Source organism: Planococcus citri, chromosome 5 (assembly GCF_950023065.1).
Source record: "Planococcus citri chromosome 5, ihPlaCitr1.1, whole genome shotgun sequence".
Taxonomy (NCBI): Eukaryota; Metazoa; Arthropoda; class Insecta; order Hemiptera; family Pseudococcidae; genus Planococcus; species Planococcus citri.
This window is the reverse complement of record NC_088681.1, coordinates 41,691,914-41,705,973: the sequence shown is the minus strand read 5'-3', so window position 1 is coordinate 41,705,973 and position 14,060 is coordinate 41,691,914. Positions and strand designations below refer to the sequence as shown.

The 14,060-nt window shown below is 35.0% G+C and overlaps 1 protein-coding gene across 2 annotated transcripts in view; it reads right to left on the bottom strand.

The window, feature by feature from the left end:
- Nucleotides 1-14,060, bottom strand: part of mAChR-A (muscarinic Acetylcholine Receptor, A-type) — a 148,688-nt gene that overhangs the window by 17,865 nt on the left and 116,763 nt on the right. The window lies entirely within an intron of this gene.

The window sequence follows — 14,060 nt, the reverse complement described above, 5'->3', positions numbered from 1 at the left end:
AGAAGCGTTGTCGTCGTCGTCGTCGTTGTATATATTTTACTGTGTAGTGTACTGTACACTGTACACGACCAAAAAAAAAAAAAGAGAGAAGAAAAACGTGTCATCGTATAAAATGGAAGTACGCAACCTGGCATAATTTTCCGTTTTTCACGTATACGCTGTCATTGCGAACGTGATGTTTAATTTTATCCTTTCTCTAGCGTCTTTTTAGTTCACACAATGTATAAAAATGGAAATACACGATGCCAATTCATTTTCTACAAAACATCAGGACAAAATATAAATTGGCTTTGCAAACGTGAGAGAATCTTGAAAGTGAAAAAAAAATTTGAAGGCTGCATTTACTTTTCTCTCTAAGCCCCTTCTTCTTTAGCTCTGTGCGATCTCTTATACTCGTATTCTCTGCTGTAACGGGCCGATAGGTTTTTTTCCTCCTCGTACGAGTTTTTTGCTTTCCTTTTTTTTTTGTTTTTCGTTTCCTTCTCCTTGTTCATTTTACTATAAAACTTTCTATTTCTAAAATGTTTCGCAGCTTTATATACGAGTAGTACACGTTACCATATCAAAGTTCGTATAAATAATATACGCTTAAATTACGAAACATATTTTTTTGATATCAGCAAGCTGTGCGTCTACGTGTTTACAACGACGAATCGTTTATTATTACGAGCATTTGCCGGAGAGCTGCGGCACTTCGACGAAATAGATTTGACTAATTTTATACGTAAACTCGACTATACGACTCGCAGTATATGTAACTTTGCAAATTTCGTCAATGCGGCGCGTTTCTCAAAATATTACAAGATTTATTCGCATCTTGCCTCTGTACGATGTGATGCTGTGGAAGGGCATAGGTGGAAGGGTAGCGTATATGTATAAAAACCAAGTTTTCTTCACTAACGTGGTGAAGAAGGCGGAGGGTGGTTTCTTCTGCGTTGAATTTAATCCCAAATAATGCGCTCGAATCTTATGCCAGTGTACGTGGGTATCGACGTAAAGTTGGCTGACATGGTCGAAAATGCCTGTCTTTTATCGAAACGATGCGACGAACGAAGGTTTCATCTAGACTGGAATATTTTTTGGTGAACATTTTTCTCGAATTTTATGCCATTTTGGGAATACATATTTTGTGAACTGGGTAGATAAAAATATTTCGACGGAGATATCCTTCGAATGCAACATGTAAATTGAGTTCCTGGCTGTGAAAACACACGTAGGTACGAAGTTGTTTGTCCAAACGATTGCAACTCATTTTGGCCTAAAAATACGACATCGCATTTTTGTAATTTGTTTTCCAATATTGGAGAGAATAGGAACCTCTGAGGGTTCGTATTCAACAAATAAACGAATTTTTGAACTTACTTGTTAACAGTCTCGAATACCTCACAAACGATACGTCACGTGCCATTTTGAATTTTTTTGAATTTTGACTATTTTTGGATCGAAAAAATTGTCTAATCCGATTCCCCCAATTAATATTTCCCGAACGACCATTCTCCCATATGAATTTCCCCCAACGTTTTAACTCCAAATGTAAGAATTTTTTGCAATCAGTTCTGCAGGTACAGCAATAAACAAAATTTTGTGACAATTTTGACATGAAACGAGTTTTTGCAATAATTAATAAAAAAGTAATTTTTTTTTAAAAGTAATTTTGGCACATAAAAAGTAAGCCTTCAAGGGCAATAATTATGGCAATTTTGAAAAAATGTCTTTTTTACAATTTTATAAACATTTACATTGCTATAAAAGTCGGATTTTTTGCTAATTTTGATTAACCAAAAAAAACTTTTTTTTTGCAATTTTGTCTAAACAGCAGATTTTTTGTGACAAAAAAAGCAAGACGCTGTAAAAACTTTTGTCTATAAAAAGTTTTTTCTGCAATTATGGCAATAAACCAAGGGTTTTTGGGAAGTTTGGGAAAAATAAAACAAGTTTTTTTTTTTACATTTCGGTGAAAAAACCTGAGCTTTTGTCCACTTTTGTTCATTTGGATTCAGGTTTGGCCATCTTAAAGATATGAGCACAATACACCTTTTCTCTTACACTGAATATGCTTTTTGAATAATTTACCTATTAAAATTTCTTTGAAAAAAGGAAATTCACAAAAATTTGTGAAGGACGGGGGTTACTTCTACTTCTTAAAAGTGAAGGCCTCTTCCTTTTACACATAGGTGATTCCAGGAAACCCAGAATCTCGCTCTGACATACGAGTTCAGAGTAAAACTGTATCGTATACACGACTCAATAAAACACTAGCAGTGCGCACTTGTAATAAATTGTATTTAACAAGTAAAGTACAATTTAATTACTAAAACAATTGAGAGACTATTCAGTACGTGGCACATAGGCCTAAAACAATTTCCCTAGCACAATTAAATATAAGAACGTTACGCAAGTAAGGCTATATAAAAACTGTTAGCTGTGCCAACATTACAAAGTCGGAAGTGGTCCATGGACCAAGTCCAATAGATGGCTCTGCCTTATGGAAGTTTCCATAAGCAGTGTTACCACTTCCGATGGAGCACAACTTCCCATTAGGTGGAAGCTGCGGGCGCATCCCCTCCTGGTACAAATTGTTTGATAATAATTATGGTGAAAACTTTTAATTTACCTTCATCAACAACAGTGTCCCTCTCCCTTCCAACCTTGCCAAAAAATTAGCATGACCGACGAATGAAAGTGCAAGGGTCATAGGATCGAGTTCCAAAATTGAATTAAAAAGAGAATTTTTCATTTTTCTCATTTAAGGTTTATTTCAAAGAAACAACATATGTGACGTGACGGAACAAAATTGACCTTCGGACCTAAAAAATTATTTTTCACTTTTTGACGGATTTTTGGTACTCGGACATTCAAAAATCATTTAAAACCACCCAGAAGTTCCTATGATTTGCATAGCTCCATATACATGGTAATCCAGTTAGAAGTGTGCTCATTTTTTTGATTTTTTTTATTTTTTTTTATTTTTTTATTATTTCAACTTTTAAATTGACCTGGAGGCGGAACAAAGCGGTCTACGAGAAAAATATATCGAGCTAAGTTGTAGAGAATTAAATTTCCAAAAACCAATAAGAGGTTTATTTTCCTCCAAAATGCATAGTTTTTCCGTTTTTCTCAAAAAACAAAAACCTCATGATGATTACCATAAAATTTCTGTTTTTTGAGAAAAACAGAAAAACTATGCATTTTTGAGAAAAATAAACCTCTTATAGGTTTTTGGAAATTTAATTCTCTACAACTTTGCTCGATGTATTTTTCTCGTAGAACGCTTTGTTTCGCCTCCAGATCGATTTCAAAATTGGAATAATGAAAAAATAAAATAAAAAATTGAAAAAATGAGCGCAATCATGACTGAGCCCCCTGTATCAATGTAAATAACCATTTTACCCAGTGATATTCACACAAAACAGGCAAGAAACGTTATCCAAGACTATGTTTAGCTCAGTTTAGCCGGAGAACCTGATTAGAACGCAAGCGCTTCCGCTAAACGAGCAGAACTGGATTGAAAACTTTAACCCCCCATAACTCAAAAACTTGTTTTCGGCTCGAAGGTCGATAGTGTCGCGTCGCGTCACATATTTTAATGACGCTCTTAATGCAATGTTTTTCAAGTTTTCATGAATCTGACTGAAATTTTTTTTTTGGTATTTCATGTGAAAAAATATATATTTTGCAATGTCTAACAGTCATGAAAGTCACAAGAGACGTGAAAAAAAGTCATGAATTTTGGTAGGTGAATTTTGCTCAAAACACACTACTTGGAGTTTTTTTTAAAAGCCTGTTAAAAGGTAATCGGTAATTATTAGGTGTGGTGGTTATTATTGAATTATATACCTTGGTGGGAGGATAGAAATATTCCCTAGAGAGTGAACATTTCTCTTCAACCAGCTAGCTCAGAGTACACTTAGTAACACGAATCATCTAATGACATTATCACATAATAAGATGTCCATTTTTACGTGAATAAAAACAGATATGAGACGATTTGTTTAAATAATATATTTACACAAATATTCCTGCAATGTAAGCCAAACTTAGTATATAAAGACTGGGTACTTAGTAAGGTTTGCAGACTAGGGGTCTTATGTCTATTCATACATCACACGGTGATGAGAGGATCATGAGTCGAAGACTGTCAATAAGTAATTAAACTTAACATCCCTTATGAAGTAGTCGATATACCCGAGGATATACTCGACGTTGTACTCATAAAGGATGAGCAAAGGAGGCACAAGTACCTCAAAACACTGTACACTTCACCCTACACCTTTAGGCTCTCCTAATACTAAGGCCTGTTTAGGGGACACGTTAGAAGTTCCATATTCAACTTGGGACACTTACCCATGTCCGGAATACAGGATAAATGCCCATTGGTACCTCGTGCACGCAACGACATAACGGGATCACAAGTTAATATACACTTATTTTAACTATCTTTGAGTGGGCACTACTAATTAACCAAAGAGTGGCTAGCCAGCCATGAGTACAATGTTTACCAAGTGACAGAGATGTAGCGAGCTCGAGATACTACATCCAAGTGATTTTACAGCGAAGACGATCCATGGTCATACCATTGATCATCAGAAGTTACCACGTTTCCCCTCTTTTGGAACTAGTTTTCCTTCCCCTCCGGTGAATGAGTACAGTAGGGACTACCTTAGGTGAAGAGGGTTACCTGCATCACCCAAGGCAGTCAAGGCATAACTCCTCCTTACAAGCCCATAAAATGAAAAAAAAATCAATAAATCAAAAATTTGTTCAAAAAATCAGAAAAACGAAAAACCTGAAATCCCTAATTATTGGTCCTGTAAAAATGACAACCCTGTTCGATTCCCTGGCAGTTTCAAGTTTTTAAATTTTTTTGGGGGGTGGGGGAAGGAGGTAATTTTCATTAGGTAAAAATGTGAAAAATAGATCATTAAAAAGTCATGATTTTTTGTCTGGAAGTTTTTTTAGACACCCTGTTTCAGTGATAGGATTTATGTATTTCTCCTAATTTTTTGTCATTTTTGTTCAAGTAGTTTCCTTTTTTTCATCATTTTTTACCTAAAGTTTGGCAGGGTTTCGTGAACTTTTAGTCATAAATTTTTCAGCAGTTTTTGCCAAGTTTTCTCAATTTTCTAGAAATATCAATCGTTGGTAATTCTTCAGTAACGTTGTTTTTTAAACTATTGTTTTTAAAATGCTGTTTTATGTCATTTTTCAAAATTTCGTTCCATTTTGAAAATGTTTGATAGATGTTCCGTCATTTTCGACATTTTTCTCGCATGTTGGGAATTTTTGGAAGAATTTTTTCAAATTTCACAAAATTACTCGTGCTTTAATATTTTGTAACCTTTTGACAATTTCATGATGTTTAAACAAATTTTTTTACAACTTGTACCAATTTTTGCTCAATTTCTCTGTAATTGTTATCAATTTTTGTGACTATTTAATATTTATTCATATTTTAAGCTTTTTCAGATATTTTTTGTCAAATTTGATTCCATTCTACATAATAAAACTTGATGAATTTTTACAATATACCAATTCAATTCTCAAAAATGGGCGAATTTTCTGCTTGAAAAGATTCTCTCGATTTTTATTTTGTTTCTATTTATGATGTTCAGAAGTTATTTTTTTTAATCGAAAACTCTTCACGAGTACGAATACTTGTTCTTATAAAATATAGCAAAGATCCAATTTTGGTTTTAAGGGCTTCAAATTTGAAGAAGGAAGAGCTAAAATTGTGGCTCAACATTTTTTGGAAATTTTCTGAAAAAAAAGTATTTTAAACTTAAATCTAAAATTTGGGCTGATTTGGTAACATGGAGGAGTTATACTCCAAAAACTAAATTTTCAGAACTTTTGTACCCCTTCTCCAAAATTTTTTTTTTTTTTTTTTCAAAAGTTTATTTGAGGAACTGAACATAATTCATTAACCTAAATGTATCACATTAGAACAACACTTTACAAATTTTTACAATTAAATTGTTATCAGAATAGTAGTGCATTTAGAGACTCAGGAGATCCATTGTATGGAGTCTCTTCAGTCTCCTCCTGTCATCACTTTGATCCAAAAGCATCAGAGCTTCACAGTTTGGATGTTTATGCAGCCGGTTGACGTAAGCATTCGATTTACGGCAAATAATTACGTTGACTGGATCGAGCTGGAGATCATTTTGAAGTTGTTCATTCGAGACAAACCAAGGTGCCTTTGTTATTGCTCTCATGAACTTGTTTTGGAAACGCTCGATGACAAGGCGATTAGCTTTTTTCGTGACGCCCCAAATTTCACATCCATATGACCATGCAGGGAGGAATATAGCTTTGTAAATCAGCCTTTTGTTAGCTAAGCTCAACTTTGAATGACTACCAATTAGCCACTGAAATTTACGAAGTTGTAAATTTAAAAAGTCTCGTTTCCTTTTGACATGCTCTTGCCAATTGAGCTTGCAATCCAGGTATAATCCTAAGTAACGGGCATGCTGTGCCACAGGGATTGGTTTGTTGTTAATTATTGTTGGAACATATCCGTGTTTCCGGAGTGAAAAATCAACACGTACAGATTTATTTTCGTTCAGCTGGATTTTCCATTTTCTTGCCCATTTTTCGATATTGTTCACAGCTGTTTGCAGACGACCTACAGCTTTCTCATAATCATCATCACATGCTATGATACCAGAATCATCAGCAAAGAGCATGTTGGTAGTGTCTTCAGTAACTGGGTAATCACTGGTGTACAGAAGAAAGAGCGTAGGTCCAAGTACACTTCCCTGGGGAACTCCGGCAGAAATTGATGCATTTTGAGATGAGTCACAGCCCCATTGAACACTAAACGAGCGGTTGTTTAAATACGATTTCAGAAGATTACATAGACTGCTAGGAAAATGATCTTGAAGTTTACTGATAAGTCCCTCATGCCAGACCTTATCAAAGGCACAACTAACATCAAGGAAGACAGCTGGTGCAAACTGCTTTCTCTCTAGCGCCTGTGTTATTGTGTTTACTGCGCGATGAATTTGCTCAATGGTGGAGTGCTTTTGCCTAAAGCCAAATTGGAATTCAGGAATCAAGTTCCTTTTCTCAATAACTTTCATCATACGCTTACGAACAATTTTCTCAAAGATTTTCGATACAATTGGTAGCAGAGAGATAGGGCGATATGAGCTAGGTTCCTCCGGTGGTTTACCTGGTTTCAAAATTAGAATCATTTTGGCTAGTTTCCACGAAGTTGGCACATATTGCAGACGAAGTGACGAGTTGAAAAGAGAAGTCATGTACATTAAGCCTGATTTTGGTAGCTCTCTAATCATACAAGGTAAGACATTGTCAGAGCCAGCTGATTTGCGTAGATTTAACTCATCAACGAGCACTGCCACTTCCATAGGAGATGTATGTTGAATATAGCTATCATCATAATTTTGCTCATTGAGATGTACTTCTGTATTGTTATCAGTAATGCAAAATACATTTTCAAAATGATGTGCCATGAGCTCAGCTTTTTCAAGGTTGCTTCTAGCCAATGAACCATCTTCCTTCTGAAGTGGAGAATTATAGGCTACTGGTCGCCGAATTTTTTTGGCAGCTTTCCATAAAGAGTATCCTGCTTCTTTAGTTGGAGCTAAGGAGGTGAGATATTCACTAAAAGTTGAGTTATTCCATTCATGGATAGCTTTCTTAGTATCATTGCACAGCTGGTTAAAAATATGTCTATTTTCGGGTGTCCGATTTCGTTGCCACATTTTTCTAGCTTTCCTTCGTCTACGTATCAGCCCGCGAATAAAATTAGGGTATTCTATAGCTGGCTTTGACCCTTCGTCATATGTAGTACACTGCTTAGCGCACTCATGCAGGATGGTGGTAAATGCATTGGCATGTAGATCTAACTCCTCAGTTGTCTGTGGCCAGTTACTGAGTTTTATTTTATTGTCTATGAGATTGCGATACCTATCCCAATCTGTTGTCTTATTAACCACTGATTTATGAAAAGCCGCTCGAATTGGTGTGCTTGATAATGTTAGCATGACAGGTAAATGATCGGAACCCAAATCGACCACACATTTAGACTGCATACGCTGAGCTGATATTCCTTTGGTAATGAAAAAATCAATTACGTCAGGTAACTTGTCGCTATCGGATGGCCAATATGTTGGATCACCAGATGAAATAGGAATGCTCTTTGCCTGACAGCATGCCTTATGCAGCACACGACCTCGAGGTGTTATGATACGTGAGCCCCAATCAGGATGTTTGGCATTGAAATCACCACCCAGGAGCCATGCACGACCTAGGTAATTGAAGAGCTCAGAAAATTGAGCTTCCTGAGGTGAACAACGAGGTGGGCAGTATATACTACCAACATGAATCAGTTCGTTGTGCAACCAAATTGCTATAACTGATGCTTGTATGCTGTCTGTGATAAAGGCTCCAACATCATAATGTGAAAGACTATTTTTAATGAAAATGGCTGATCCTCCTCTTGCTGTAGATGAAGGGTGGTTGGCTAGGTAAACTGAGTAGTTTGGAATTTTTGGACGGTTGATGTAGCTAACCCAATGAGTTTCCGAGATTAGTGCAATATCCACGTCATTAATGTGTAGAAAAGCTGAGAGTTCACTCAATCTGCCAGTCAATCCGTTGGAATTCCAGCAAACAATTTTGACGATGTTATTGGAGTTACTCATCGTTTTTTACGTGGAGGACTTGGTGATGCAGCACACACTTTTTCAAAATCAGATACACTTTTTTCCAACTTGGAAATTCGCTGGGCAGCATCTTCTTGGGATTTTTCAACTCGTTTCAGAATTTCCATTATTTTGATGACGTCATTTTGATCCAACGGAGATTGCACTTCCTTAGCATTAGTGTGACCAGACGCAGTTTGGGCATATGTGCCAGACTGGTTGTCTACTTCGTTGCTGGTAGGTGTAGTAGTTGAATTCTTGCCACGAATTCGTTCTACTGCAGTTTTAGGATTGTTGGCTGGATTTATTTTTGATTTATAATAAGGGCAGCCTTTGTAGTTAGCAGTGTGAGCTGCTTTACAATTTGCACATTTTGGTGGACTAGACTTTGGTAATTTACAGTCCTTTACCAAATGTCTCTCACCACATTTAACGCACTTTGGGGTTTTCGTACAGTAATTTGCCGAATGACCATAATCTTGACAACGTTTGCATTGAGGTAGGTTATTGCTTTTACGAGGCACTTCGATTTTGACTTTACAGTGGCAGAGTGTTAAAAGATCATATATTTCACGATTATTTTCTTGCACTTTGATGTCAACTTTGAATAGCGGAAGTTTGTACACTGTTGATTTTCCATCTACTGCTTTCTTTATCTGAACATTAACAACATTAGTAGCGATGTGACCAGCTGAAGCAAGCTCGTTAACAATCGCGTCAATTTCTGTGGTGTAATGTAACCCACGTATGAACACAGTGAAGGGTTTATCTTCAGGAAGCCGATATGTATGGTATTTTACCACACCAACAGATTTTCTAACATCTTCAGGTTGATTTGTCATATCACTGAGTAGTGAACGACACTTCCGGTACTCGTCAGGGTTACTGAGTGAAACTTTAAGCTCCCCATTGGCAAGAGCTTTCATCTCCTGAGGCTTGATACCAGCCTTGGTAAGAATTTCATTGAGCTTGGTGATTGATTTAATACCAGTTAAGAAGAAAGGAGGCGGTTTTTTGGCCGAAACGGTTTCAGTCTCCATATGATTTGCATCCTTTTTAGGACCAGTAGAAATAAACTGTCTGATACCGAGCTTCTTTTTCAGCTCAACATTTTCGCTGCGAAGAGTCTTAACCTCAGCTTCAAGTTTGTTGAGGGCCTCAGTTAGCTGCTCCACGTTCATTATTCTCGAATTTGGGAACTGAATTCGAGCCGAAAATTACACGATCTGATATTGAATGTAAAACTTTCCCATTAAAAACGTTTATCATCGAACAACACATTGTGGCTCAACATTTTTTGGAAATTTTCTGAAAAAAAAGTATTTTAAACTTAAATCTAAAATTTGGGCTGATTTGGTAACATGGAGGAGTTATACTCCAAAAACTAAATTTTCAGAACTTTTGTACCCCTTCTCCAAAATTTTGAAAAAATTATTTTATTTACGAGTAAGATAAATACGTATGTATATCTCGATTCGCAGATGTTGATATTTCTCCCGTTTGGGAAAAAAGAGATTATATGGTCAATTATTATCAGAAATCGAATAAATAAAATTTTTAGTATCAAAAATAATACAGATTCCATTGTCTTGATTTTTTTATATGCATTTCTGTATTTTTGTGGTAAGTATGTATCATTAGAATTAGTTTGTTATCTTTAATAATGACTCTTATCGTACAATTCAGCTTTCCAAGTAGATAACTTTATGGCTGGTATTTTGAAATAGACCTTGATATAAGGATTACGTCAGGTAATGGATTCGTTTACTTAGTTGAAAGCTACCCCAAAGTACCTTTAAGGTATCCTTAATTGTTGAGGTTTGTTTTTGTTCCAGCCTATGAGATTGTTAGACTAGACTAAGTAGTTTGGTTTCGTAAATTTTAATGAGTCGAGTTGGCTTTCTTTGACCCTGAAATGTACATTAATATTTTTTCTGTTTCTTGTTACCTACCCTTTATTCGAGGGTTCTTCTCCCTTTAATCTTGAAAATTTGGAAAACTTTTTTTTTTGGTGGGGATGATAAAGTCTAATTTCTGTTTCAATTTTTTTATTTCAATGTGTAATGTCTTGATTTACTCGTCCTTGAATAATAAAAAAATTCAATCCTCCGATTTTTATTTCACTTTTTTTCAAATTTCGAAGTATTTTTTACATCTCAAAAAAGTATTGAATTTTTTTTAGAAACCAACAAAATCCAACAGATTTTTCCATCCGAAAACATTTCAAATTTTCACCGAAGCTTTTACGCTTTCGAACGCCAAAAAAGGAAAATATACAAAGTAAGGTACGTACGAGGTAAAAATATATGTAGATGTACGTATGCAAAACACAAGGTAGAATTTAAATTCAGTTTGTTCAGTTAATCGCGAACCATTACGATATAGGCAACACATTCGACCTAATGGTATAGAAATTGCATACACCGGCATCGGCATCACTGGGGCGAACTGTTAAAAGGCGCCTTTAAATGGAAACGATAATTTCATTGTAGAACGTGAAAACTGATACGAAATTTTGGCTTTTTTCTTGCCTCCGCTAATGATAGACATCTGGAGTTGTAAGGAGCCGGAAGGGGGGGGGGTCGAGCGAGGAAAAGAGCTGCAGAGCGGCACTGGGGCGTACTTTTATCGACGTTTTTCGCTTTTCGCCGGTACACCGGTACCGACGAACTAAAATACCGAAACGTTTGCCTTTTCGGAGCACAGATGGCGTTAAATGTTTGTACCCTTTCGCCGGGTATTTTTTACTACACTTTTCACTCGTATACCGAGTAAAAGAATAGTTAAAGACATTTTAAAATGCGTGTATTGTGTAATCCGCTCATTTGTGACTTATAAAAATTGCCTCAAAAGCGTACCGTTTAGGTGCGGTTTTACCTCGATTGCTAAAGCTCTACCTACGAGTACCTACTACATTTGAAGTAAAAAAAAAAAAAAAGATGTAAAAAATACACCAGGAAAGGGTTTCTATGCGTGAATTTCGATTGGCGAACTCGTTGCCCATTTTTTTCTAATTCTCGTTCGCAATATACAAAAAAAAAAAGTTGGAGGTTTTAAAAAGTTGTTTAAATATTTTCAGTAAACTTTTTTTTTCTCGTGAAGTTTGTTGTTGCGAGAGACTGTAAAACGTGTAGGGAGGGTTTCAATTTTTGTCGAAATTTTCGTTGTTTTTTGCTGTGTGGCGTTTTAAAGTTTTCTATCTTTTTAGATTATTATCGCGGCGCGGATTGGCGATGGCGCGCGAAACGAGTGGAAAAAGTTTGATATGCGGGCTCCATCGTCAGCTCTCGGACAGATTAATGCCTGCATCTCGTTGTATCGTTTGATACGCTTCGTTTCATTTAATAGTATAATTTGACGAAAATCTCCATTAAGATTATTGAAGTATTAATGTCGAAACGGATTATGTATTCTGGTGGCGCAGCCGACAATTTTTTCCGGGTCATAAAATCCAAAAAAGGGCTTTCCACGTGTGAGCGATAGGTATCCGCAAACCAGAAGGAACAGAGTGTTGGCGCACGTGGTTTTTTATCTTTAGAAAAATCGAAGATATTGAGGTATTCGTTAACGAGAGGAGTATACCTGGGGCTGTGAATGGAGATGATCGATTTTATTCGAAAGGAGAGTTGCGGTGGGGAGAGTGGTTCGTGAGCAATTTGGGGCTCCTCGATCGTAGAATTTGAGGATTTGAAAGTATTCAAAGATTTAAAATATAATTTACTCGCCGAAAATTTCCCACCATTTTCACATGTTGAATTTTTTTTTTTTTTTTGCTACTTGATCTATGAAATTGCTCACTTTTAAAGCTGAAAGGTAATATAAGTGTACCCCGACAATTTTTAAGCTCTGGAAATTTGAAAAAAGAATCGAGGAAGTGAAATGTAGAATTTTATGTAACTATAATCGGATGGCAGCATTTTTGACTTCTCAAATTTTAAAGAAAATTGATTAAATGAAACAGGATTTTTTATTCAAATTGAAATTTTTCTGACATCAGAAGGAAATATTAAATAAGTGAAAACGGAAAAAAGTAAAAAAAAAAAGTATGATAGGAATTTGCACAAATCATGTTTATTGAAAATGAATAATTGTTGAATTCGAAAACGAAGATACCTAATTTAATATCCTGTTAAAATGCCCAAGAATTGAAACGTTTTCTTGATTGAAGAGGAAGGGATAAACAGAAAAAAGTGAAAAAATATCCATGAAAAATCGAAAAAATTGGAATAAAATTTACAAAATAAAACTCAAATTTTACTGCACGAAACTTCAATTGAAGGGCTAATTGTGAAAGTCGCCTTAGTCAGCAGTGATTTTTGTACAAATCAATGAAAACGTTGTTGTCCTGCTTCAGTGATAATGTAAAAACTTCATGGTCAAGTATTAAAAAAACATCTTCAACTATCCCAAAATGCATTACAATACTCATTTTTCCCTTTAAAATTGATGAAATTATGAAAAAAAAAAATGTTTAAACTTGTGTGAACAAAAAAATGACTAAGGCGACTTTCACAATTAGCCCTTCAATTAATAAAAATTAAAAAAAACATTATGAACCACGAATGAAGAAATAACAAGAAGGTGGCGTATGTAGGTACAGAGAAAATGTGACGTAAATTTAACAAAAAGGGGGAAGAAAAAATATCAAACTATCTATGAAATATAAAGTCAAAAATTGTGACATATTTTTGAAAAATATTAAAAAAGATTTTTAAACAAACACAAAAATTCAAGAAAACGAGAAAGTAATACCAAAATGAATGTATGTATGTTATTTTATTGAAAAAAAGTTGAAAAAAAATTGAAAAATTAAAGCAGAATATTTTAAAATAAATAAAAAAATAATAATTACTTGACAAAATGATGACATTTCAATAGATATTGAAGAATTATTCTGATACTTGATTGTTGAGAAAAGTATCAAAAAAAAAAAAAAAAATGTAGATTAGTGAAACTTAGAAAAAAAAGAGAAAAAAATCATGAATAAGTGTGATAATATTTGAAACCTTCTTTTGAAAAAGTCAAAAAAATGAAGGAAAATTTTCTACTGGATGCCTCACCAGGGCATAACCTCCTTCATTGGTAAAATAGGCAACCCATCCTCAGTAAAAGTATGCATACTTGCCTAATGTGAGATTTGAAGGGGCTTAATTGAGCTCGTCAGTTTTCAATTTTGCGAGAAATTTTTGAGTTTGCATCATTCAAGAACCATGAACCATGATAGATAGAATGTTGCAATTGAGGTCCATTTTTTCTCTCAAAAATTGGTCAAAATTTGTGAAAATTGTTGTAAGTAGGTAAACTTTTTAATTATGTTGTTGTATAAATTTTGATCCATTTTTTTAGGAGTGATTTTTTTAAAATTCGAACTCTAATAATTTTTTTATCAAT